At 44.3% G+C, this 24,960-nt stretch overlaps 1 protein-coding gene and 1 long non-coding RNA gene across 4 annotated transcripts in view; one reads left to right on the forward strand and one right to left on the reverse strand.

The window, feature by feature from the left end:
• Nucleotides 1-24,960, reverse strand: part of THSD4 (thrombospondin type 1 domain containing 4) — a 582,162-nt gene that overhangs the window by 206,332 nt on the left and 350,870 nt on the right. The window lies entirely within an intron of this gene.
• On the forward strand, nucleotides 193-12,620 carry LOC121484390. The gene is made up of 5 exons (XR_005986019.1): nucleotides 193-357; nucleotides 2,470-2,714; nucleotides 6,792-6,847; nucleotides 9,230-9,388; nucleotides 10,264-12,620. It is a non-coding gene; the product is annotated as an uncharacterized LOC121484390 (long non-coding RNA).

Here is a 24,960-nt window from a genome sequence, read left to right on the forward strand (position 1 = left end):
ATCCCAAGCTGTTTGTCCTTGGTTCACAGTTACAGGTGCCAGGGTGCCAAATAAGGCGTGCTTGCAATAACACCCCCTCCTCCCACCACCTGCCGGCCCCTGCTTATCTGGAAGGACTTCACACCCTCGAAAACCCAACTCTGAGCTTCCACAGAGTTTGCTGCATGGCTTCCAGCCCCCTGCTGAGCCACAGCCAGCTAGCTAAGCGATGCGAGGTGCACAACGCTCTCTTCCCCCCCTCTTTCCCGTGTGTTTTTATGAACATCCAAAGGGAAGATAATTAAAACCTGCAAGGAAACCGGCTGGCAGCGAAAAAGAAAATCTTGGTGACTTGGGGACGACGCCACATGTTTATGGGTGAGTTTTGCAAGTAACAGGGCTATAAAAAAAGAGGCTCTTATAAATAAATGCCACATTCTTCAAAGCTCTATATAAACTACATTCTTTTTAAGGAGGGAGGGGGAGCCACTAGCACACTCACGTTCCTTCCTCATCATTTCATTTCCAGCCAGGGGAAAGGAATCCTAATTGTACAATTTCCTAGGAGCGCAGTCGTCGTGGGGCCAAAGCTCTGCGGTGACGTGTGCACGCACATGTGCACACACTCGCACACTCAGACGCAGGAAAGCAAGAAAAGAGCGTAAGGCACACGAGGGTCTGTATTTAGGGTAGCAGAGCAGAACAAAGGAGCAGGAGAGCGGGCATCTCGTCCCCTCTGCTGGCGTTTTCTGGCTACTTAGCACTCACACTTGAGCCCAGAGGACAGGAGTGGTGCCTTCCTCTCCTGAGAGCTGAGTGCTGGCTGAACCGCATCAAGACCTGGTGAGCCGGTGTAGTCGCCTTTCATTTTTCATCCGCTTTGCTGATTGTAAAGAGAAACAGGGCCACTCGCCTCTCTGCATGTGACAGCAGGCTTGAGGCACACGCATTCCAGAGTGGCCTTCCCCGGGAGCCAGCTGTGCGCAGGTAACTGAAGCCTGCCCTTAGCCTTGCTGTTAATAAGAGTAATTGGCACGCCACTGAGGGGCCGCTGGAGCGCTGCAATTTGCTCTGCACGGGGGTCTCCCCATCCCATATGCGCACGCAGCGGTGATAGAAATATTTTCCATATGAGCTCTCCTCTCACATGCTTAAGTGCTCCAGGCTGAGTTAGGCTGGCCCATTTGTCATTACTCCACACAGTAAAAAATCAACAGGCAAGTTGCGAACCCTGGCTACAACTAGAGGGCAATGGTCTGCTTTCAGCCTTCCAGCATCACAAACCCATTCAGTTCCTCCAGTTCCCATTCAAGCCCCCGACCCCCCCCTCGCCCCCTCCACAGGCCCAGAGAATATCTGCAGAGCGGGGGACACGGGTAACTAATGCGCTAAGAACCTGAAACAAATGACCCGTTGCTGCGCGCCTCTGAGCCACATGCCTGTGTTGAACCCACATCGAGCCCTGCAGCCCGGCTTTGGGAGCGCTCTTGCTTCCACTCGCGGGGCAGGGAAAGTCATTACATTAAGCTCTCAGAGCTGGCTCCGTCCTGACAATGCTAACAAAAGGCAAAGCTGTGATGTGGCCCCTGGCCTCTTGAGGAGATAGACTTTTCAGTTGGCTTGAAAAGAGGAAGATGGATTCCTGGAAAGAGACTGTCCTTTTCATTCATTACTCTGGCATCAGTCTTTTGAGATCTTTCATCAGAATAACGAGTAAAAGGAGCGGATAAGGCAAATTTGTTGCAGCCTGTGCAGGTGAGGGTGGATACACCTAAGTGCTTACCTCTCCAGGCCACGGGGTACCCCCACCCTTTCCAACCTCTTTGCCTGCATCAAGGGCTGGCTCCCAGTGCATCTATGATGTTCAAAAATGTATCCAGCAAACATAGGAGCTAAACTCATAAGAATAAATCATCCTGGCAGGCCTTAAACATGCCTCCCTGCCTTAATAGATCTGGGCATGTTCCTCACCCTGCCATGTATCACTAGCCCTCCCCAAACCTATGATACAAAGTTAAACACAGATTTTTTCCAAGCACATCAAAGCGAAAGGGAGGAAAATGTGATGCAAAAGCGGTAAAGAAAAGCCATTTCCTCTAGCATGCATATCCCTTCTGCAACCCTGAAGAAAAATTCTCAAAAGGTAACAGTCCCTATCGGAATCTGACATGCACATTTTTTTCCCCCTGCGACGGCCGAAGGAGAAACGTGCACGCTCCAGCATCTGTCACCAAGGCCATGCCCACTCCCCAGGGTGGCGACTGTACAGACAACCCCAGACTGAGAGTTTAGAAATTACGGGATTCTTCAGGAAGAAGTCTTTCTGTAAGGAAAGGCAAAGCAAGCCTAAAAACGCAACATAAAGCATTCCTCTTTGCACACCATAAAAACCCGGTCCCTGATCCCTCCTGGTAGATAGAGAAGGAAATAGAGTGCTGACAAAAGTACAACTTCTGACAAGATATTTTATTTGGCTTACCTCTCCCCCAGGTCTTGCTAACACTGCTGTTTGAACGTGGAGCAATGCTAATATCAGGTAGCTGACAAACATTATTACCCCAAGTTAGAACTACCCTAGAGGAGGACGCCGCTGCCAAGTGCTAACAGCTAGCAGATGCACTTGTGTCTCGGGCTTCCAGCCCCGGAGTTCCGCTAGGCACCGCGCTGGCTGCCTCTGCTCTCCCTCACTGTACTACCCGGAGCTCCGAGCTCAGCCTCTGCTCTGGAGAAAACTGGTAAGCTGATCTCTTCATGTAATAACTTCTCCCGGCTGGGGGAGGGGACAGGAGCCAGCTGGGAGCTGGGGGGCTGCCTTCAACAGAGAGCAGAAAGGGGAGGGACAGAAATGATCAATGTGGAGTTCTGCATCTGGTCTCATTCATGAAAAGGGCTCCAAGGAAAGCGCTCCGCAGGCAGGGGAAGACCCCTGCTTCATCAGGAGGCAGTGAAGCGCAGCAGGGTGAGCTCGGGGCTGGGAGCTGGGAGACCTGGGGCCTTCCCAGGCCAGGATCCACTGCTGACAAGCTGCCTGCCTGGGTATGGTGCCAACCCATGCTGGGCCTCTGTTGGTCTTCTCGCTGGGACAGTCAGATACCGACTTCTGTGTTCCCCTTTGAGTTCTGACTTGAAGGCTGTAGGAATCTAGGCAGTCAGAGGCTGTGTTATGGAGCACAGCCTCAAAGGGGAAAGAAGTCACAAGGGTGCTGTGTTTATGCACTGACCATACAGGCATGAGTGGATGGGAACTGAAGGAGACACTCTGTCCCCCTCCCACTGCCTCCCTGGGTCACTGGGCCTGATCAGGAGCTCGAGGAATTCCTGCAGATGATGTATAAATAGATGATAAGGTGGGAGCAAGTGAAGCCCAGTTCTTAGAGGGCACTGGCACAGTGCACTGAAAAGCAGGGTGGTTTTCAATACCTCTGGGTAGAATCAGTTGATCATCAACGTGGGGCTTGGGCACATAGGGAGCACAAGAGCAGGCTGGGGAGTGGGTCTTGTAAGAGCCTGCAGTCTGTTTGAGATGTACCCTAAGTGGTCCTTCTTATATGAAGTAGCAGGGCTTACTGTATACAATGGATGGAGAACCCACCAAGTATTAGATTCTGCTTAGGATGGGCTCAGGAAAGCATTCTGAGGCCAAGGAGAGGAGGCCTGCATGATGCAGTGGAATGGCCTGGGCCCTGGAACCAGGGGGACGTCCAACCCCAGGTCTACCACTAACTCTCTGTGTGTCTGGGGGAGGGCACTTAACTCCAGTGAGCCCCAGTTGCCCCACCTGTGAAATGGGGAAAGGCCATCTGATGGTCTGGATGACCGTCAAGGAAGTCACCAAGGCACAAAACTTGGAATAGTTCCTGACACACAGGAAGTCGGCTTTCTCTCTGATTTGAAACAAAAATCGACACTCAGTTCCAGAGAGGAAATTAATAAACACTTGAAAAGCCTCAGGTTGTGAGTATTCTTCTTGAATTAATTAGGAAGCCTTAAAGCAACTGTAGTTAACCATCTGGTTAACTGAAGTTAACCATCTCAGAATGTTTATTATCACCAGTCACGTGACAATTTACTAGTGGGGCTAGTAATTTTAGGGGGTGAGGCTGGGTGAAGGGACTTAGAATCCTTTTTTCCAAGGCTAGAAGAGAGAGCAAGTTGGAGATAGTATCTCCAGTTAGAGAAAGGAAGGACAGTTTCTTCTCTTCCCCCTCCTCCACTACTACCTCCTCCTTGTTCATTATTATTATTATTACTGTTTAGCCTTGGGTCTACCCCGCTAGCTGGCCAAAGGGACCCTGTCATCTCCCCAGAAATGCAGGCATTGTCTAAGAAAGCCGAAGTTCTCGAAATACCAGGAGGTCTTGTCCGGTCCAGGGTTTGGAAACTTTCTCTGTAAAGGGTCAGAAAGTAAATATCTTTGGTCTTGCAGACCCTATGGTTTCTGCGGCAACTATTCAACCCTGCTGTTGTTGCACACAAGCCACCAGAGGCAAAACATACCCTAAAGTGGGTCTGAAAAAAAAAAATAAAGTGGGTCTGTGTTCCAAAAGACCTTTATTTACAGAAATAGGCAGCAGGCCAGATTGGGCTGTGGTTTGCCAGCCCCTGGTATAGACAACTTCCCAATCGTCCTTCAACCCACTGCAATCTGACTTTTGACCTCTGCTCTCCTAAAAGGGCTCTGGAAATGTCTCTGATGACCCCTATGTCATAAAATGCAGAGACCAACTCGAGGGGCTTATCTTGTTTGACTTCTCAGCAGCATTAACCACATCCTCGATTTTTTAATATTATGGTAAAATACACACATCATAAAATTTTACCACCTTCAAAATTTTTAAGTGACATTAAGTACATCCAGAGTTGTACAACCATCACCACCACTCATTTCCAGATCTTTTCCATCATCTCAAGCAGAAACTCTGCATTCATTAAGCATTAACTACCCACTTCTCCCTGCCCCCAACCACTGGTCCTCTCTCTGCGACTTTCCATCTCTATGCATTTGCTTACTCTACATTCCTTATCGTACAATATCTGTCCTTTAGGGTCTGACTCATTCCACTTAGCATAATGTTTTCAGGGTTCATTCACGTCAGTACTTTCCCTCTTCCAGGCTGAGTAATATTCCATTGTGTGTGTTTACTACATTTTGTCTATCCATTCATTTCTTGATGAACACATGGAGTGGTTCCACTTTTTGGCTCTTGCGAATAATGCTGCTATGAGCATGGGTGTGCAAGGACCTGTTTGAGTCCCTGCCTTTCGTTCTTTGGGGGCATATACCAAGGAGGGGAATTGCTGTATCATATGGTAATTCTATGTTTGCCTCTTTGAGGAACACCCAGCTGTTTCCCACAATGGGTGTGTCATATTACATTCCCACCAGCAGTGCATGAAGGTTCCAATTTCTCTATATCCTTTCTAATGCTTATAATTTTCCACTTTTTTGCTAATAGCCATCTTAAGCGGTATGAAGTACATGTGCTCCTTTTTGAACCACTCTCTTTCCTTCACTTCCAGGCCACCACTCTTTCTCTTTCCTTTGCCTCCAATTAGCCAACATTCTTTGAACATCAAGAGCCCAGCATTATTCTAGGAACTTTACATGCCGTATGTCACATAATCCTGACAACAGCCTTATTAGATTAAATAGCTTGTTCTATGTCACACAACAGGTAGGTGGCAGAGCCAATATTCTGGCCCTGGCAGCCTGCTTCTAGGACCTAGCTCTTAATGACTACATTGTGCTGTCACCACTTCTCTGGACATGCTCCAGTCCCCTTGCTACCTCCTGGGCCTATCCCCTAAATGGTTGTGCTCTATGCCCTCTCCCCTCCTTGGGTCACGTCACCCTCTCTCTGGCCTAAATGAGAGGCCATGGCTCTTTACATGCCAATGGGTCCCCACAGCAGTCTACAGCCAGGTCTCCCCTCCCCAACCTGCCAGCCCACATATCCAGTGGCCTAATGCATACTTGATCTCTCAAATGTACTCCAAATTCAACAAGTCTAAGACTAAACTGTTTCCCTGACACATGATCTTCCTGTTATCTCCATCTCAGTGAATGACATCATTACCCATCTAATTCCCAGAGGTTGAAAACTGTGTTATCTTGTGCCCCGCTACTGCCTCACTTGCTTATCTAAGCCATCACCTGGTCTGATTGAGTTTTCATCTAGAGATTTCTCCAACCTGCCCATGGCCTCAGACTCCTGTTGCCCCTGCTCCCCATCCAGGCCTCCATCATCTGTTCTTGACTTTTTGTAGCACGACCCTGTTCTTTTTCTTTTTTAAAAAAGATTTTATTTATTTATTCATGAGAGTCACAGAGAGAGAGGCAGAGACACAGGCAGAGGGAGAAGCAGGCTCCCTGTGGGGAGCCTGATGTGGGACTCCATCCCTGGACCCGGGATCATGCCCTGAGCCAAAGGCAGACACTCAACCACTGAGCCCCAGGTGTCCCTGTCGCACAACCTCATAAGCTGTTGCTCTGGTCTTTCCCCTTGCAGCCTTCTTCCTCCCTGCAACCACTGGCATTCTTCTGAAATGTGAATCTAATCAGGTTACTCCTCTGATTTTTTTAAACTTTTTATTTTGAAATAATTTTATATTTATTATTAGAGTAGTTGCAAAGAAGGCCCAAAGTGTCATGGTTTATCTTCACCCGGCTCCTTCTAATGAATGTTAACATCTTAGATAGCTATGGTACATTTATGCAGACTAGGACACTAACACTGGTCCAATATTAACTGACATAAGGGCTTTACTCATATTTTCCCAGTTTTCCCCCAAATGTCCTTTTTCTGTTGCAGGACCCAATCCAGGATGCCACACTGCATTGAGTCAACATATCTCCTTAGTCTAGGAGGTAACAGTTTTTCACCCTTTGTTCTTTTATGACCTTGATACTTTTGAAGAGTACTGGTCAGGAATTTCGTGGAATGTCCCTCAGTTTGGTTTTACTTGGTGTTTTCTCATGATTAGACTGAAGTTATGGGTTTGGGGGGAAGAATTCTGTACAGATGAAGTACCCTTCACATCATATTGTCAGGGGTCCCCTATATGAACATGATATTACGGTGATGTTAACCTTGATCACTGGGTTAACATCACCCTGGTGTCTGCCAGGGTTACTCACTGTGAAGTTATTATTTTTCCTTTTCTATACCCTATTCATTAGAAGTGAGTCACTAAGTCCAGTGGAATTAAACTCTACTTCCTAGAGGGCAGTATCAAAGCACATTTGGACAGATGTTAAAACCATCACAATAATTAATATATATTTTGGGAGAGATAAACTGTGAGGCTATGCAAATATCCCATTTCTTGAAGTTTTGCCCACCAATTTAAATATTCATCAGTCGGGGCACTTGGGTGGCTCAGTCGGTTAAGCATCTGCCTTCAGCTCAGCTCATGATCTCGGGGTCCTGGGATGGAGCCTGGCATTGGGCTCCCTGTTTAGCAGGGAGCTTCTCCTTCTTACTCTGCCCCTCTCCCTGGCTTTGGTGCTCTTTAGCTCTCAAATAAACAAAATCTTTAAAAAAAATAAAGTATTAATCAGTAGCTCTTACCTGCAGCTATTATTATTGTAGTGTTTTGCATGGTGATTTTATGTTTCCCTCATGCCTTCTACATATCTATTAATCAGAATTCATCATTTTGGAAGATTTGTTCCTCCTCCCAACATTATTTATTAATTCAATCATTTATTTATTCTTCCCTGCTTCTTAAAATCTTTTGATGGCTCAAGGAAGAAATCCAAGCTCCTTAATGTGACACTTGCAAGGCTGCTTGCAACTTGGTCTCTTCCTGCCCTTCCAGTCTCCATACCCTCTCTTCTGTTCACACACTCCACTCTCCAGACATCTCGACATAAGAGAAATTTTCCTCAACTTCCATGTGGCCTTGTGCCCTGGGTCTTCGTGCTTCATGCTTGCCCCTTTCTCTAGAATGTCATTCCCCAGCCTCACTGGGTTAGCTCCATCACTCTTTGTCTCTTTGAAAACTCAGCTCAAATTGTTTGTAAGCTCCAAATACTGGAAACCATTTAAATGTTCATCAGTAAAGACTGAATGAGTAATTTGCAACGTCCATAAGATGGGCTACTCTACAGCAATAAAATAACTAAAGAAAGAAAGAAAAAAAAATGAGTTTGCTTCCTAGGTAATGATATGAAGCATCTCCACGATCAATTATTAAGCAAGAAAAGGAGGATGCACAATGATGTGATTATTGTCCTATTATTTGCACATGTATGTTTACAATTGCTCATACACATATCTATTTTCTGTGGAAGAACACACTAGGGACTAGCAAAAATTAGCTGCTTCCAGGGAGGGGAAGTCAGCAGCTTCAGGGCAGAAATAGGAGGGAAACTGATTACGATATAGTCATTTAGTCACGTGTGACTATCGAGCACTTGAAATGTGGCTGTTCCAAATTGTGACGTATTATATTTTTTATGAAGAATTTACTTATTTATTTAAGAGACAGAGTGGGAGGGAAAGAGAGCACAAGCTGGGGGAGTGGCAGGGGGAGAGGGAGAAGCAGACTCCCTACTGAGCAGGGAGCCTGCCTCAGGGCTTGATTCCAGGACCCTGAAATCATGACTTGAGCCAAAGGCAGCTGCTTAACCAACTGAGCCACCGAGATGCCCCCAAATTGTGATGTGTTATACGTAAAATATACTTTGTACCCATTCAAAGACTCGGTGCAAAAGAAGAATGTCAAGTATCTCATTATTAGTTTTTGTCTGATTAGATGATGAAAAGACAATTTTATATATATTGGGTTAGGTAAAATATAGTATTAAAATTAATTTTACTTGTTTTACTTCTAAAAATGTGGCTACATTTTTAAAGGTTTTTTAAACTACATCATATCTTCTCTTGGATAGCATTTCTATAACCTTTTCACACTTCTGAATTGCCAAACATGTGAATGAACTCCTATTCCAAAAGTAAATGAAAATGAAGTAACTGTAATAATCACAGTTAATGATATAAATAAGTAAATGCACAAACCCCCCTCCCCCAATGATCTGCTCAAATGTCACCTTTTCTGGGAGTTCTGCTTTGCTGGGCTCCCTGCCAAGCTGAGGGCAGCGCCCCTGGCCTTTGTCCTCTAGCATCTTCTGATAACCTTCAACACTATATTTATCCTAATGCACGTAATTGTTATCTAATGTATCTGCCTTCCTCAACAGAGCAAGGCCTTGATGACAGGAGATGTGTCTTTTTGTGTTCCCTAGACGCTGCACACAGCCAGCCTTATTCAGTCTGCTGAATAGGGAATGGATACAAAGGAGGGTCCAATGGGAAACTCTCCTCAGCTTGTGACAGGAGGCCTTCCGATGGTTCGTCTTAGAAACGCATCAGAGAGGAAAATGAAAAGGAGAAATTCTCAGAAGGTATATCCCTCAAGGAAACACAGATAATTTCCAACCTAACTTTTGGGTGACCTAGATAGGGAGAATATAAGTGAATGGAGGACACCTAAGTATCAAAAAAGCAGGAAACAAATGTTTTCCTAAAGCCACACATTTCAGGTAAAGTATAATCATGTGCTTCCGTCTTAATAACCACAACAAAAGAGTAAACCCATAGCAAATAGCACCTCTAAGGCTATTTTATTTCCCTTAAAAAAATGTCCGGCCTTTTATGAAGGAAGAAGTGAGATGCAGGCCTCTCCACAGACTCTCCACAGAGGTATATGGTGAAGCTGTTAAAACTATCTTTATTTCCATAAATATGCTTACATTGTGTGGAATAGGTGGGAAAAGTCTGTCAAGAAGTTGCCTATGGGTCTGGGAGCAGGAGCAGGTGTTAGTAATGAACTCTCCCCTTTGTGTGGACCAAGGAGCCATTAACTAGCCAAGGGAGAGGGAAATGAGGAAAGCCAAGAGGAGTTTCTGGTCTCACTGCCCTTGAACATCAGGAAAGTCACGAGAGCCTACAGCAAAGGGAGGCACCGCATCTTGTCCTTTCTCTGGTTTCTCCCTGCAAGGGGCCAAAGCCTGGCTGCATAGGCACCTGTCACCAACAGGGCAGCTGTGCGCTTAGGCTGAGCACCCTGTGGGTCGCTGAAAGGAGGGCTATGTTCCCTGCATCGGCTTTGAAGTAGTGCCAGGAGCCGGGCCAGAGACTGTCAGCGAGGTGCTCACAAAAAGCCCCCAGGGCAGGCTCATCTGAAGTCTGAGAACACACTGGGGAGTTTAATTCAGAGAAGGCATCAGGACCATTCTCAGGTTGACCGTATTTTTTATTTCATGTCTTCACTCCACAGCAGAAGTTCTCAAATCTAGTGGTCCCGGGATCAGTATCATCAGGGAACTTATGAGAAGTGCAAATACTTACCGAATTGGTAGCAGCTGCGGGGGCCTGGATCTGTGCTGTAAAAAGCCCTACGGATTGCCACTAAAGTTTGAGACTGCTCCAAGCAGTAGTTCTCTGTCTCTGTCCTTAATTCAAATTGTATAACTTAAAAATATTATTTTATAAAAACATGTTTTCTTAGCAAATGCAACTATTAGATATTAAAACACAGTCTAGAGCTGTAATAGTTAAAACAGTGGCAAATACTTCCAGAGCAGGAAACACAGATTATTTCCAAAACCAAACATGGAAAGGATTTAATGCACAGCCAACAAGTTGTTTCAAGTCAGCAGGGAAAGGATGACAAAGGCTGAGAATACTGCTAACCATTTGGCAAGCAAATAAAGGTGTTTTCCTGGTTTATAGCATATGTCAAAAATAAATGGCAGGTATATTCAGGATTTTAATGCAAACAATAGAAGTATAAAAATCAATGCAAGAAAATGGGCCAACATTTCTATATGCTCAGAGCCAGGAAGGACGTTTAAGCATGGCTATGACAAGTGAAGAAATCATAAAGGAAAGGATTTATACACATTTTTAGGATCCTGTAAATTAAAAATAGCATAAGTGAAGTTAAAAGTCAAAGACACAGTAGAAAATGTATTGATCTTGTTTACTTGCTAAGATATTAGTACCTCATTCCTATCCTTATAGACCTTACTGGAAGGTGCAGGAGGCCAACATGAATGATATCCAAAATGTAAATCTGAAATTGCAACATAGAAAAGGGCTGAAGAGGAAAGATGTGTGGGGAGCTAGAGGCCTGTCCTCATTAGGCAAAAGTGGGAAAAAATGGAGTAGGTAGGAAAAGTCTCAAAAAATCCTATTCCATTTTTTGATGAAAAGCAAACCCACAATAAAACCAATTGCAATAGCAGCAAATGGCTTTCATGAGGACCTGAGCAGAAGCAGGTGCGTGCGGGTGGAGAGAGTAAGCAAGTGGGGGCACCCCACAGGATTAGGCTGAAGGTCAAGAGGGGGCCATGAGAAAGAGTTTTGTCCTTTTCTTATTGAGAATCAATTTGAAGGACAAGAGGCAGCAGATACATGATTAGATTTGCAATTTGAAAGGTCACTCTGTCACGGAGAAATGAGTGAAGAGGGGCAAGATTGGAAGCTGGGAGACCAGGTATAAGAGTAAGGCTGTGGGCTGGATGAATAGGAAGATGGTGGAAAGAAGTGAATAATTTCAGTGACAATTTACAATACATATAATGGAAAAGGGTTTATGCCCATCATATATTTTTTAAAAAACCCATATGTCAGATAAAGATTATTTTAATAGTCAAGGAAGAAATGCTGGAAGCACTGTAAATACACAATGGTATATTCAAAAAGTGAAATTTTATCCAATCATTTAAAATGACCATGTCATATATTAGTGGATATGGACACATTTTAATATTATATTGTTCTAAGAGAAAATACACCACAAAATGGAAGGAGAATCTTTTCAGCAAATGGTGCTGGGATAACTGGATACCCACAAGCAAAATAATGAAGTTGGACCCTCACCTAACATCAGGCACAAAAATTAATTAAAAATGGATCACAGATTGTGGTAGGCAGAATGATGAATATGTTACGCTACATGGCAAAGGGGAGTTAAGAGAGCAGAGGGAATTAAGGTGGCTAATCAGGTGGTTTTAAAAGAGGGAGAGTATCTTAGGATACTCGGTGGGCCCAATGTAATCCCAAGGGTCTTGAAATGTGGAAGGGTGAGAAAGAAGAGGAAGTTGGAGTGATTCGATATGAGAAGAACTCAGTGTGCCATTGCTGGCTTGGAAGATGAAAGGGAGCTGTGAGCCAAAAGAGGTGGGCAGCTCTAGAACATGGAAGAGACAAGAAGGCAGGCATTCTTCCCTACAGACTCCACAAGGAATGCAGCCTTATTGACATTTTGATTTTAGCCCAGTGAAACCCATTTCAGACTTTTGACTTCCAGAGCTGTAAGAAAATCAATTTGTGTTAGGTTACTGATCCAGATAACTAAGTGGGAGCTAAAACTATAAAACCCTTAGAAGAAAACATCAGAGTAACTTCATGACCTTGGGTCATGATGGTTTCCTAGATATGACACCAAAACCACAAGTGTCAAAGGGAAAAAAAATGGAACTTCATCGAAATTGAAGACTACCATACTGCTAGTGATATCATCAAGAAAATGAAAAGACAACCCACAAAATAGGAGAAAATATTCACAAATCATGTCTGTTAAAGGACTTGTATCCAGAATATATACAAAATTCTTACAAAGTAATAATAAAAAGATTATCCAGTTAAAAATAGGCAAAGGACTTGAATAGACATTTCTCCAAAGAGGATACACAAATGACCAATAAGCACATGAAAAGATGCTTGACATCATTAGTCATTAGGGAAATGAAAATCGAAACCACAATAAAATCGTTTCATATCCACTAATCAGAAATACAGATAATAAAAGATATTGGTGAGAATATACAGAACTTGGAATCCTCAAGCACTACTGGTCGTAATGTAAAATGGGGCAGCCACTGTGGACAACGGTTGGGCACCTGCAACATAAAGTTTAATGTTAAGTACCACGTGACCCAGAGATTCTGATCCTATGTATAGATCTAAGAAAAATAAAAACATAGGCCTATACCTGAACTTGAACATGGATGTTCATAGCAGCAATACTCATAACAGCCAAAAAGTGGAAACAACTGAAGTGTCCATCACATGATGCATGGGTAAATAAATAGCAGAACACCCATACAATGGAATATTATTTGGCAATGAAGAGAAATGATGGCCCTTGAAAATATTATGCTCAGTGAAAGAAAGTCACAAAAGACTACTTACTAAAGACCACTTATTATCCACATAAATGAAATGTCCTGGAGATGCAAATTTATAGAGACAGAGAGTAGAATGGTAGTTTCCTAGGTCTGAGAAGTGTGATGAGGTTTGGGGAGGGCCTAAGAATGGGTAAAGGATTTCTCTTTAGAGGGATGAAAAAATCTCTGAAAATTAGATGTGGCAATGGTTGCATTAACTCTGAATATACTAAAAATGTGGTACTGTACACTTTTAATGGGTGAATGGTATATGTAAAATTATTTCTTAATAAAGCTGCTTTTTAAAAAGTAGGCCAGGGTGCCTGGGTACTGGGTGGCTCAATTGGTTAAGCATCTGACTCTTGGTTTTAGCTCAGTTCATGATCTCAGAGTTGTGAGATCGAGTCCCATGTCCAGGCTCCATGCTCAGTGTGGAGTCTGCTTTTCCTGCTCCCTTTGCTCCTCCTCATGCTCTCTATCTCGCTTTCTCCCACCCTCTCTCTCAAATAAATAAAATCTTAAATTTTTTTAAATAAAAAAATAAAAACTAGGTTATTACTCAGCCATCAAAAGAAAGAAATCTTGGGACACTTTGGTGGCTCAGCAGTTGAGCATCTGCCTTTGGCTCAGGTCGTGATCCCGGGGGTCCCGGGATGGAGTCTCACATTAGGCTCCTTGCAGGAAGCCTGCTTTTCTCTCTGCCTGTGTCTCTGCCTCTTTCTGGGTCTCTCATGAATAAATAAATAAAATCTTTTTAAAAAGTAAAAGAATGAAATCTTCCATTTGCAATGATGTGGATGGAAAGAAAAATACCATATGATTTCATTCATATGTGGAATTTAAGAAGCAAAACAAACGAACAGAAGGGAAGGGAAGGAAATATAAAGTAAGATGAAAACAGATAGGGAGACAAATCATAGGAGACTCTTAACTCTAGGAAACAAACAGGGTTGCTGGAGGGGAGGCGGGTGAGGGATGGGGTAACTGGGTGATGGGCATTAAGGAGGGCATGTGATGTAATGAGCCTGAAGTGTTATATGCAACTGATGAATCACTAAATTCTACACCTGAAACTGATAATACACTGTATGTTAACTAGAATTAAAAAAGAAGTAGGCCATAATATGGCGTCCTTAATCTAATTCTATTTTGGGTTAAACAGGGTGATTTATCACATTCTGGTTCTTAAAATTTTAGTTATGCTTAAGAAAATTGGGTTATCCTTTTTCTACCATGAGCAGCAGAAAAAGAAATATAGTAAGAAAACCAAAATTATTTTCCTTTGGAAGAAATGGTGAATATAACAATAAAAACAAGAAAGCCCGTGAACAGTCAAGCTCACAAATGAAGATACACAAATACAGTATGAAAATGGAATGTGAACAACAATTCATCATCAGTGGTAACCCAAGAATTACAAAACCAAATAACCTGATGCCAGCTTCACACAATACCCTGGGAAATAACTTCAGTGAGTGGCAAACAGCTGTCATGGGCAGAGGTGTAGGGGAGTGGGTAGGCTGACACAGGGTGGGTGAGAATGAAAATCAGAACAGGTGCCCCCAGGGCTGGGCCCCTCCAGCTTTGATGTGAACATGAAGCACCTGGCTGGCCACCTCAGTGAAGAGCCACCCAGGTTACCTCTTACCCTGGGTCTCCTTTCCTTCTTCGGGTCCCCCCCACCAGCCCCCGTTATCTTTTCCTTCTCTTTCCTCTCTCCCTCCTCCCAGCACAGGAGCTGCGCTGGCAGGCAGAGCCGCAAGGCCGTACTGTGGCCGGGAGTCATGACTTCTGTCAGCCTCAGAGTGCTAGAACAGCAGTGATCTTGGCATGGGCTCCAATGGGCCCCCAAGCCACTGAAAGAGCCGTTCTGATGGCTAGCAACCTGCCCTGCCAGAGCATTCCCTAGCTTGCAGACCGAGCTTATTCATTTTTGAGCAGTAATTTCTACAAGGGGTGTTTTATTTTCTCCTCCCCATAGAAAAAAGATTTGAAGACAACTTGTAGGTGTAGTCAGTAAAACGTGGCAAGAAGTCAGTAGAAACCGTAAAAGTAGATAGCACAACTCAGAGCACTGCCCTGTAGTTCCAACTGGTGTTGGGGTAAGCGGCCAAGCGGCTACTTTACAAGTCTCTGAGGGTGAAAATTCACGTTCCTAAGCGTAATTCCAAAGCAAAATCCAATAAACCAAATCATTAAGAAAGAGGTCACGGTTTCAATAGTTAGTGTGTGTATTATTTAATATTTATTGTGCCAGGCGTTAGGCTGGGAGGTAGACATGATCCTCATTTAATCCTCAAATCCTGTGGATTACATATCCCCTCATTTTATGATTGATGAAGCTGAAGACTGGGAAAAGTAAAACTATTTTCAGTATATTTGGTTTAAGAAAACACAGATGTATATAGGACGCTTTAGAAAAATTTTAGTTTTCTCATTTCTGAATTTCTAATAATTTAGAAAACATAATTATCTTTATTTCTTTTGTCTTTATTGAGTTCCCCCTCCCAGCCCAGCACCTGGCATCAGGAGTGTTTAATCTAATTTAAAACAGAATAAACGCAGCTAATCACTAACTTTGGCAGCTGAAACCATTAGGCAAAAAATCGAATAGACTTCTTGTTGATGGAGAACTTTATTCCATATTTCTTATGATCAATATACACAACCTATTTTGAATGGATAGACCAGGTAGGTAGTTTTTAAGCAATTATGAAATTTGTTCTCCCCCCAGTAACAAAATACAAAATGGTGCGCTCATGTTCAGAAGAATGTCAAAGGTCATCAGAAAGGAAGGTTTTAAAAATTTACCTCGTTTCATGAAGATTACTAGTTAAAATAATGCTGGTTGTTGTGACAGATAAACCTTGAGGTTTAAATGGCTTAGTACACAGACAGTTCCTTTCTTGTTTGGGTAAAGTCCAGATGGTGAAGCAGGTGGTGCTCTGCTCCACACGGCCACTTATGGACTCAGTCTGTCAGAGGCTATGCCTACTTCAGCGCAGTTTCCAGGGTCCCTGGACACTGACATCCATCTGGCAGATGGAGAGGGGAGATAGTGGAGGCTCGCCAGGCCTGGCCACCTTCCATTGGCCACATTCAACTACAAGGAGGCGGGGAAATATGACCCAGCTGTGGGCTCAGACAAAATGAGTCATTGGTTTGGCAAAGGACGGAATGGTCTAGTCAAGCTCTTCCGAAGGGAGGAGTTCATCACCATTACCTGGATTATAAAAAAGTGTGATATATGTTTAAAGTAAGGTGACTCCAGATCGCCCAGACTGACTCCCTGCTATCTAGGAGGCCTGAGTATCTGCTTTCTATCCACATTTGCTCCCTGCCCCTGCTTCATCTCAGGCCAGGCAAGAATTCTGATGAATACGCTAAAGAAGTGTGTCTCATCATTCCCATCCAGTTGATGTGTAGATATTCCAGTTCCAGAAGCAGATGCTGCAGCCCAGTGAGAGAGTTATTGCTCATATTATGGGGTAAAGAGATGCGAGGAAATGAACATTTATCAAGTGGCTGCTCTAGCTGGCACTTGACAGACATTATCTTACTTAGTTTTAATAACCATGGAGGTAGGAATTTTATTTCCATCTTCCACACTGACAAGGCTGATTTTCACAAGAATAGGCAACTCTCCCAAGGTTGCAGCAGTGAAAGAGATGGACCCATTCAAGGTGCCATCTTAGTCTGTGTACTTTCCAACATGTGCCCTTGGAGCCAAGAGCTCACAGGTGACACCGTGAGGAGTTCCTGACAATGCCCTCATGGCATTTCCACGTCCTTAGGCCACCACTCTCAGCGTTAAGGAGCCCCATGTACCACAGAAATAGCCACAACATACGGGCCAGGGCACTTGCCCCTAATCCTTATCGCTGACCTTGACAATGGCAGAGGTGGAAGGATGAAGGAGTTAGTTGTCCTCCACTTTCAACTTTTGTGGTTTCCACTTTGGAAAGTTGGGTATTTGCCTGGGAGCAAGAGGCGTTGGCCTTCTTGAGTCTTTCTGAAAGCAATTTTCCTAGGCTCACATGTAGGATATATTAGGCAAAGTATTGAAATATAAACAAAAGCATGGGTGCAAATCAACAAAATCTGAATAATCTCAATGAAGAAAAGTAGTAATATCTGAAGAAAATCCAAAAGTAGAATTGTAAATGCGAACTCAAGCGTGTGTGTGTGTGCCTGTGTGTGCGTGTGTGTGTGTATCTGAGCCTAACCAATGTTCTTGGGAACAGATCAGTGGTTTGTAACCTTTTTTTGTGTGTCCACAGTACACGTTCACACACTCCAATTTTTGGCTGCACATTTGAAGGCCTTGAAGGTAAACAATTATTATGAAAAAGAGTCAGGAAGTTCCAACCGCTTCCCACAATTGTCATATGATTCGCTTCTGCTGCCCTCCGTTTGAGAAAAATTGGTTACCACCCTGAACCACGTGCTTTTTTATATTCCCAAGACGTGTTGGCATAGCTCAATAAATGGCCATTTTGCCTGAGGCTCCCTGGATGTGACGCCATGCCTCTTTCTCAAGGCACAGAAAATTGTGCCTCCTTCTCGGCCACACCAGACAGACACTGTGAGAGGCTCTATCTGAGGCCCAAGCAAAAATGACTTTCACATCCAGATTAACTTTGGGTGGAGCACTCAGATACCACTGCTCTGCTGCCACTCACCGTGGAGGGCTCTGGGGCTTCCCACTGCCCAACTGGGTAGGGTCTGACGTTTGCACAAGTGCACACACAGTCCTCACCCAGCCCCTACGCGTGCCAAGAGACATTCAACGTCATGTTTCAAGTGCAGCCCCAATGGAATCATTTCTTTCAGGAAAAAAAAAACAAAAACAAAAACAAAAAACAGAAAACAAGACCCACCAAACCCAGCTTTTAAAAAGAATCTCTGAACTAGACCTAAGAACAGCACCATAAAACTGCCAAGAACGACGGCATTTCTGTACTTGGTAGGCCTTTCTGGGACGGTCTCCTGACGAGAAAGAGGTAACTTGAAAATATTCCGCTTGTGCCAGTGATGTGTGATTTAAGAGAGGAAATACTTAGGGGCTTAAGGGACCTTTGCAGGGAGCCGGGAAGCTGGCTGCAAGTTTGAAGACATTTGCATTCCCTGGAATCCAGGCTCATTTATCTCTGGGAACCACCAGGATGTGGAGTCCATAAACTGTGATTTTAGAAAGTCCCTAAGTGAGCAATGAATCAGAGCAAAATGAAACTCAGCACAAGTAGGTAGCAATTTATCGTGGCTCTGTCCCCAGTATGTGAGGGAAAATTCAGACATCGGCAATGACATGGTGATGGGTCAGTGAAAACACTTTACAATTTGATCATGAATCCAGGAGCAGAATGTGGCTGAACGGGGTTGGCTCTCGTTTCCTTGGCTCAATCGGTCCCGCTCTATTCCCGGTGCTAGAAGCTCCTGCATGAATGATGCACAGCCCCTGCTCCAGGGTCTCCGGGTCTTAAGGGAACGGGGAGGGCACTGAGTCTGTAGTTGGGGATGCCCACCGAGCACCATGGTTTTCTCCTGTACTTACGGGCCAGAAAGAATTCTCTGCTTCTCAAAAATCCCAACTGCTTCTGACTTTTCAGCATGATTTAGGACATAGACCTCTGTGTCTGGGTCCCATTTCCTCAGAGCTGGAATGTTCTGTCCATGGACTGTGATAATAGTAGTCAGTTATTTCTAACTCATTGCTTGGGAAAACATCCCACTAATGCATAAAACCTTTGCACGAAGTTCTTTCTGCGTTGTAAATCTGTATAATTGACTCTCAACCTCACAGTCTCAATAAACTTATCCACGGGCACTTTTCAGCCACCATCTCTCCCGATGGCTCTGAGCCCAGGCCTGACCTCGTCCAGTTCTGTATCCTCCACTGCCTTCCCCATATTCCCATTTCCAAGTCTTACCAACATTTGAAATCTAAAACATTTATAATTAAATTCATAATCTAGTGGTTATGAACGTCAGCTTTAACATTAGACAGCTTAAAGTCAAATTCTGGTTGTACTGCACACTCGCTGTGTATCCTTGGGCAAATTGCTCAATCTCTATGTGCCTCATATTCCCCGTCTATAAAAATCTAATGATTGATGGTACCTATCCTTTAGGGCTATCTTGAGAATTAAATGAGATACTACATGTGAAATGCTTAATGTGGTATCTGATGCATACTAAGAGCTCAGTAGAGGGGCGCCTGGGTGCCTCAGTGGGTTAAGCATCTGCCTTCGGCTTAGGTCATGATCTCAGGACCCTGGGATTGGGCCCTATGTCAGGCTTCCTGCTCATCAGGTAGTCTGCTTTTCCCTCTCTCTCTGCCTCTGCCCTCCACTCGTGGTCTCTCTCTCTCTCTCAGATAAGTAAATAAAATCTTTCTTAAAAAAAAAAAAAGAGCTCGTAGATATTCACTCTTTTTACTATTCATTGTAAAATTGATGTCTGTATTTCTGTCACTGGTGCCAACCATTCTGTATATGAGGCAGGGAATGCTAAAGATTGGAAGCTCCGGTGGTGGGGGTTCTGCAGGGGTGTTGGTTTGGCTCTGCTCTCGGAGAGCCCCTTTCCATACATGGAGGGGGGGTAAGGCATGTAGGAAAGAGGGTTCTTCCAGATGTACAGAAAGAAGGGCACATAGCTCATCCCCGGCCTCCCGTGCTCATAGCAGACATTACTGCTCATTTATATACTCTTCCCGGTGTCTTCCTCCTGGCAGCGTGAGAGTTGCCATCCCCGGGATCCGAGTCAGCGCCATGGTTGAAACTTATATGCACACCTCCTCAAAAGTGGAAGCTCTCCTGTCTAGAAGAAGGTACCAGTGACAGAAGACCTCAAACCACAGGACAGTCCCACGGACCATTCAAGTCAGAGATGGCTGTGTAAGGCTTCCAATGGCTTCTCCCAACTGCTGCTGGTCCCTGTGGTGATCCTTGTTGCTGGCAGGGGTCTTGGAAACCAAACCTGGCCCTCAACAGATCATTGGACTCAATTTTTCTTCTCTTCATCCTTCCGGTCCTCCCTTACATTTTCTTTTCTCCCTCATCCCTATCTCAGAGGGTGGGGAGCCTAAGAGCATGTTCTCCAGAGGCGTGGGATCATTTGTCCTTCAGGATAATCTAGGTAGAACAGGTCCACAGACAAGTAGGTTTGGGGAAGCTGTCCCCCAGGGCACAATATACACAAGCATGCTGAGGGCTCAGAGGGATCCTACAGGAGGGAGAAGCCTGCTTGACCCTGTCTGATCCAGTGTGTCCTAGACATTGGCTGTCTAAAGAACCCCCCCACCCAACACACACACACACACACACACACACACACACACACACACACACCCTACCAATATTCCAAGATCCAGTGTTCTACAGCACACATTTCTGGGAACCATGTTTTAGAGTCACATTTAAAATGTCTCTTTCTGGGGCCCCTGGGTGGCTCAGTTGGTTAAGTGTCTGCCTTGAGCTCAGGCCATGATCCCGGGTCCTGGGATGGAGCCCTACATCAGGCTCACTGCTCAGCGGGGAGCCTGCTTCTCGCTCTCCCTTTGCAGCTCCCCCTACTTCTGTTGTCTCTCTGTGTCAAATAAATTAAATTGAATTAAATTAATAAAATGTCTCTTTCATTCATCATACCAATCAAGGATCAACTCTTGGCAAATTCCTTCATCAAGTATCTCCTAATTCCACCTCATCCTTTTGATTCCCAGGCCTATACCCTGATCCAGTCGCTCACTTCCTCAGTTGTAGATGAAGGCCCGAGCAGCCAGTTGGCCCAGTATCCCTACCCTACCCTTGCCACCCCACTCCGCCTGTCAACCTACCTTCCCAGTACACCTATGTCATTGTAATGGGTTTAATGGTGGTCCCCCAAATGATTCATCTATGGGGATTAGGAATCTCCAAAACCCATGAATGTGAAGGATGAAGTTTAGGACACACAACCTCAAATTGAGCAACTTGGCATGTTGAGTATTTTAAGTTAAAGGAACTTGAGAAATGGGGTGAACTCCTGAAACAGGTTTTAAGACCCTCAGGTGAGAGAAGCCCTCCCTACACCCAGAGGAAAGGTGCACCTTTATCCCCCAGGATGAAGGAACACCCAGGGCGATCTGAACCAACAAGCCTTACCGAGTTCCCTCCTGCTTCTCACAACTCTCCACTCATCATCAAATCAGGTATAAAGATGCTCAGGTTGAACTGTTTCCTTTACTTCCTCAAAGGCTTCCATAAAATGAGTATCAAATACATATGTACGCTTGCCTCTTGTGAATCTGTCTCTGGGGTCCCAGCCGAGAATTCAGAAGGTAGAAGGGAAAGACGTTGTTCCCTTCCCTACATGACTTTACTTGGACAGAGGGACTTCACGGATGTCATTTAAGAAGCTCAAGAGGAGATCACTTTGGGTTATCTGTGCGGCCCCAAAATACCTGGACAAGTGTCCTTACGAGGGATAGAGAGGCGGGATACAGAGAGAAGAGGCGAGGCCATGTTCAGATGGAGGCAGAGACGGAGGCGGTGACGTAGTCACAGCCCAAGGAACATCCAGGGCCGCCAGAACCTGCAAGAGGCAAGGACGGATTTTCCTCTTCAGAGGGGCTGCAGAGGACACCTTGATTTTAGATGTCTGGTCTTCAGAACTGTGAAAGACTAGATTTATGTTGTTTTAAGCCACATTTGTGGTAATTCGTGCAATCATAGAAAACAACTACAATGATCATGAATGACATCTTTTTAGTCCTTTCCAAAAATGAAGCAACACGAGCCAGTGCTTACTGCTCTGTTTCTATCACGTGGCCATCATAGTGGTGCATCCATGTGTGAAGCCATAGAGCAAGGGAGGCTTCTAGAAGGCTGTCTGCCTTTGCTTCAGGTTCTAGACTGGAGTCTGATTAAGTTGCTGGTGCTGAAGCCTCCAACTTTGGAACTTACTAGATCCTCCTCTTCAGCTCACAGATTTCCTCCCACCGTGCCTGTGCCCTCACTGAAAAGCATTCGAAAATAAACATCCATAAACTCTGCCATTGAAAACTTTCCGTCACACTTAAAGACATGAAGATGTTAAACTGCATATTCCAGGGGCTGCACAGAAAGCAAAAGAGGATTCTGGGTTTGCTTGTTGTCTTTGCTCACGTTTATCCTTCCCACATTCATTCATTTATTACATCAATGTTTACTGAGCACATGCTAAGTGACAACCACTAAACTCAGAACTGGTTACATTTAAGCATGAAATTCTGACTATATCTTTCAATCAATAAGCAACATTTTCTGCCTTCCCAAATACTCCGCCCTGAAACTGCACGCTCCTTTTATTAAAGCATGTATCCTGGTCTTCCCTCACCCAGACTCCTAACCCCACACCTTCAAGGAGAAGAATCTTTTATGGGTGGCCTCCACAGGCCTTGGACTTGGGTGGGGGGCAGTCCAGATGACAGTTTTGTGGTTGCTTCTACCGAGACCTTATAGTACAATATATTGGCTAATCTAAATAAATATTGGCTGTCAATAATAACTAATAATAAATAAGTAATAATAATAAATTTGGGGAGGTATAAAAAGACATAAACAAAATGTACATCTAACACAAAGGATTTTATTTTAGATGGGAAAAAGTGCACTCAAGTAGGAATTTAAGGTCCTGGCTAGGCCATTTCCACCTGGGTGGTTTCTCTGGGTTCCATCGCTCCATCCTAAAGACCAGGCAGGCCTCAACAATTGGCAAAGCCCAAGCCCACGTCAGGAGTAGGACTACATTATTTTAACAGTGTGTCAGTGATGAGGATCTGAAAGTTATATGAAGGTGTTCAAGACCTTAGGCCCTAACTCCCAAGGAATTTGTCATGCAGAAAGTCACAGACTCACTCTCCCCCAGGTGACTCTATCTACCCCTTCCTGATTTTTGGAACAATTACTTCAATGATCCCCTAAGAACAGGAATCTCATTTTATCTGTTTTTTGAGGTTTGGAGGCTGAACACAATGGGCAGGTAGTACATTTTTTGCAAAACAAGTCGACAAAGGTCTACTTAATGACCTTTTTCTCCAAGGAGCTCAAAGGAACATTTAGTGAGAACAAAATCTGATCTACCAAGTGAATCAAAAGAAAACAAAATGACTCACAGGTTAATGAATTCTTTGAGAATACAAATGAAGGACCGAGAACAACCTATAACGGTCTTCTCCTTACTCATGGCCACTTGGCAGAGACATTTATGGCCCCTCCACTGGTCCTGCAAGTCTAGGTATTTTCAGGTTGAAAAAACACACACATATGATTAAAACGTGACTGTGCCAAGATCATTGAGCCTAAGAAAACTGAGATCACACTATCCACCCATGTTTTTGGATAGGAATAGATGAATGTCAAAGAAAATATATTTTTAAGAATGATGAAATCAATTCAATTAAATATGATGCCTAAAGAATCTTATTTCATTTATTTAAATGACTTCCTTTTAAAAATACCCTGCATATTTGTTTTCTTTTTAAAATCATGGAAAACTAAATACCTTACCAAAAATTATCCATAATCCCGCCACTTCCCTTGTTAAGGGCAGGGGGAGAGTGGGAAACTAGGCAGCTTTTTGAGTGTTCATTGAGTGGAATTAAAAGGGGGAAAAAGTATTATTTGGATTGTGACACTGTTAGACTTAGTAGAGGACAAGTACATAGAACAGTGATTTCTTTTTCTCTATTCACATCAACTTCCCCTTTCCCACCCATGTTTCCCCCAAGTCCATCACCTTCAGAGCACTTTCTGATCCTGACAGTTGGTCTACCAACATTTCAAAATCAGTACGGTCATGGATGACCTGAGCTCTTCACTCCCAGGATCTCTCCTTCACCTCTGTGTTGCTACACTCACTCACTGTTTTGGGTTTACAAAGGCTTCTTGGGGAACACTTGTCCCAACCCGGCACACGTACATTGCTAACCAGCAGAGTGATTAAGGATTGACCTTGGGTACCAGGTGGCTAGGGTTCAGATCTCAGGTCCATCACCCACTATAACCCTGGGCAAGTCATTTGACCCCTCTGGTGCTCAGTTAGTCCACGTGAAAAGGGGGAGCAGGAGGGGCAGCTATATCATGATTGCTGTGTTTATGGAAGGAATAATATGTGTCAAGGGCTTATCATATAACTTGATATGTGGTAAGTGTTTAATTAACCATAGCCAGGGATTATTACCTCCAAATGAGAGTCACAGTAAAACATCCCAGGAATGTGGAAGTATGAGCGTTATCCCCACCCAAGAGCAGTGGGATTAAAGAGGTCAAGACACCATCTTGTTTAGATGACACTGCTCTTCCCCCACAAGCTGCCTAAGAAAGCAATCCCAGGGAGGAGGCCCTGGCTCACCCTATGGCTCCACTCCACCCACAGGAAGCCACAGGAAAGAGCAGTTGCCAGGGCCTGTAGGCTTCCAGCATGCGCTGATCAGGAACCTTCTTCTAGAGTCAGTCAGGGCGAATGGCATCATGGAGCAGACTTATTCACCTTTGTCCTCTGGGTCCCATCTCCAGACAAATCCATCCCTCCTTCAGTGAGGTCACTCTCCAACCTTCTCTGACAAACCCCGAACCTTGCCACTCTGACCTTCAGAATTAAGGATCTGTCATGCCAGCCATATCACTTCGGAGCTGCAAGTGTCTTAACTCTTCTATGTCTCAGTTTCCCATATAAAGTAGGATTAATAACGGTACCTACACTATAGGATTATTGAGAGGACTAAAAAAGTTATGCTGTGAAAAGCATTTAAAATACTGGTAGACACAGAGCACATGCTCAAT

Source organism: Vulpes lagopus, chromosome 2 (genome assembly GCF_018345385.1).
Source record: "Vulpes lagopus strain Blue_001 chromosome 2, ASM1834538v1, whole genome shotgun sequence".
NCBI classification, from domain to species: domain Eukaryota; kingdom Metazoa; phylum Chordata; class Mammalia; order Carnivora; family Canidae; genus Vulpes; species Vulpes lagopus.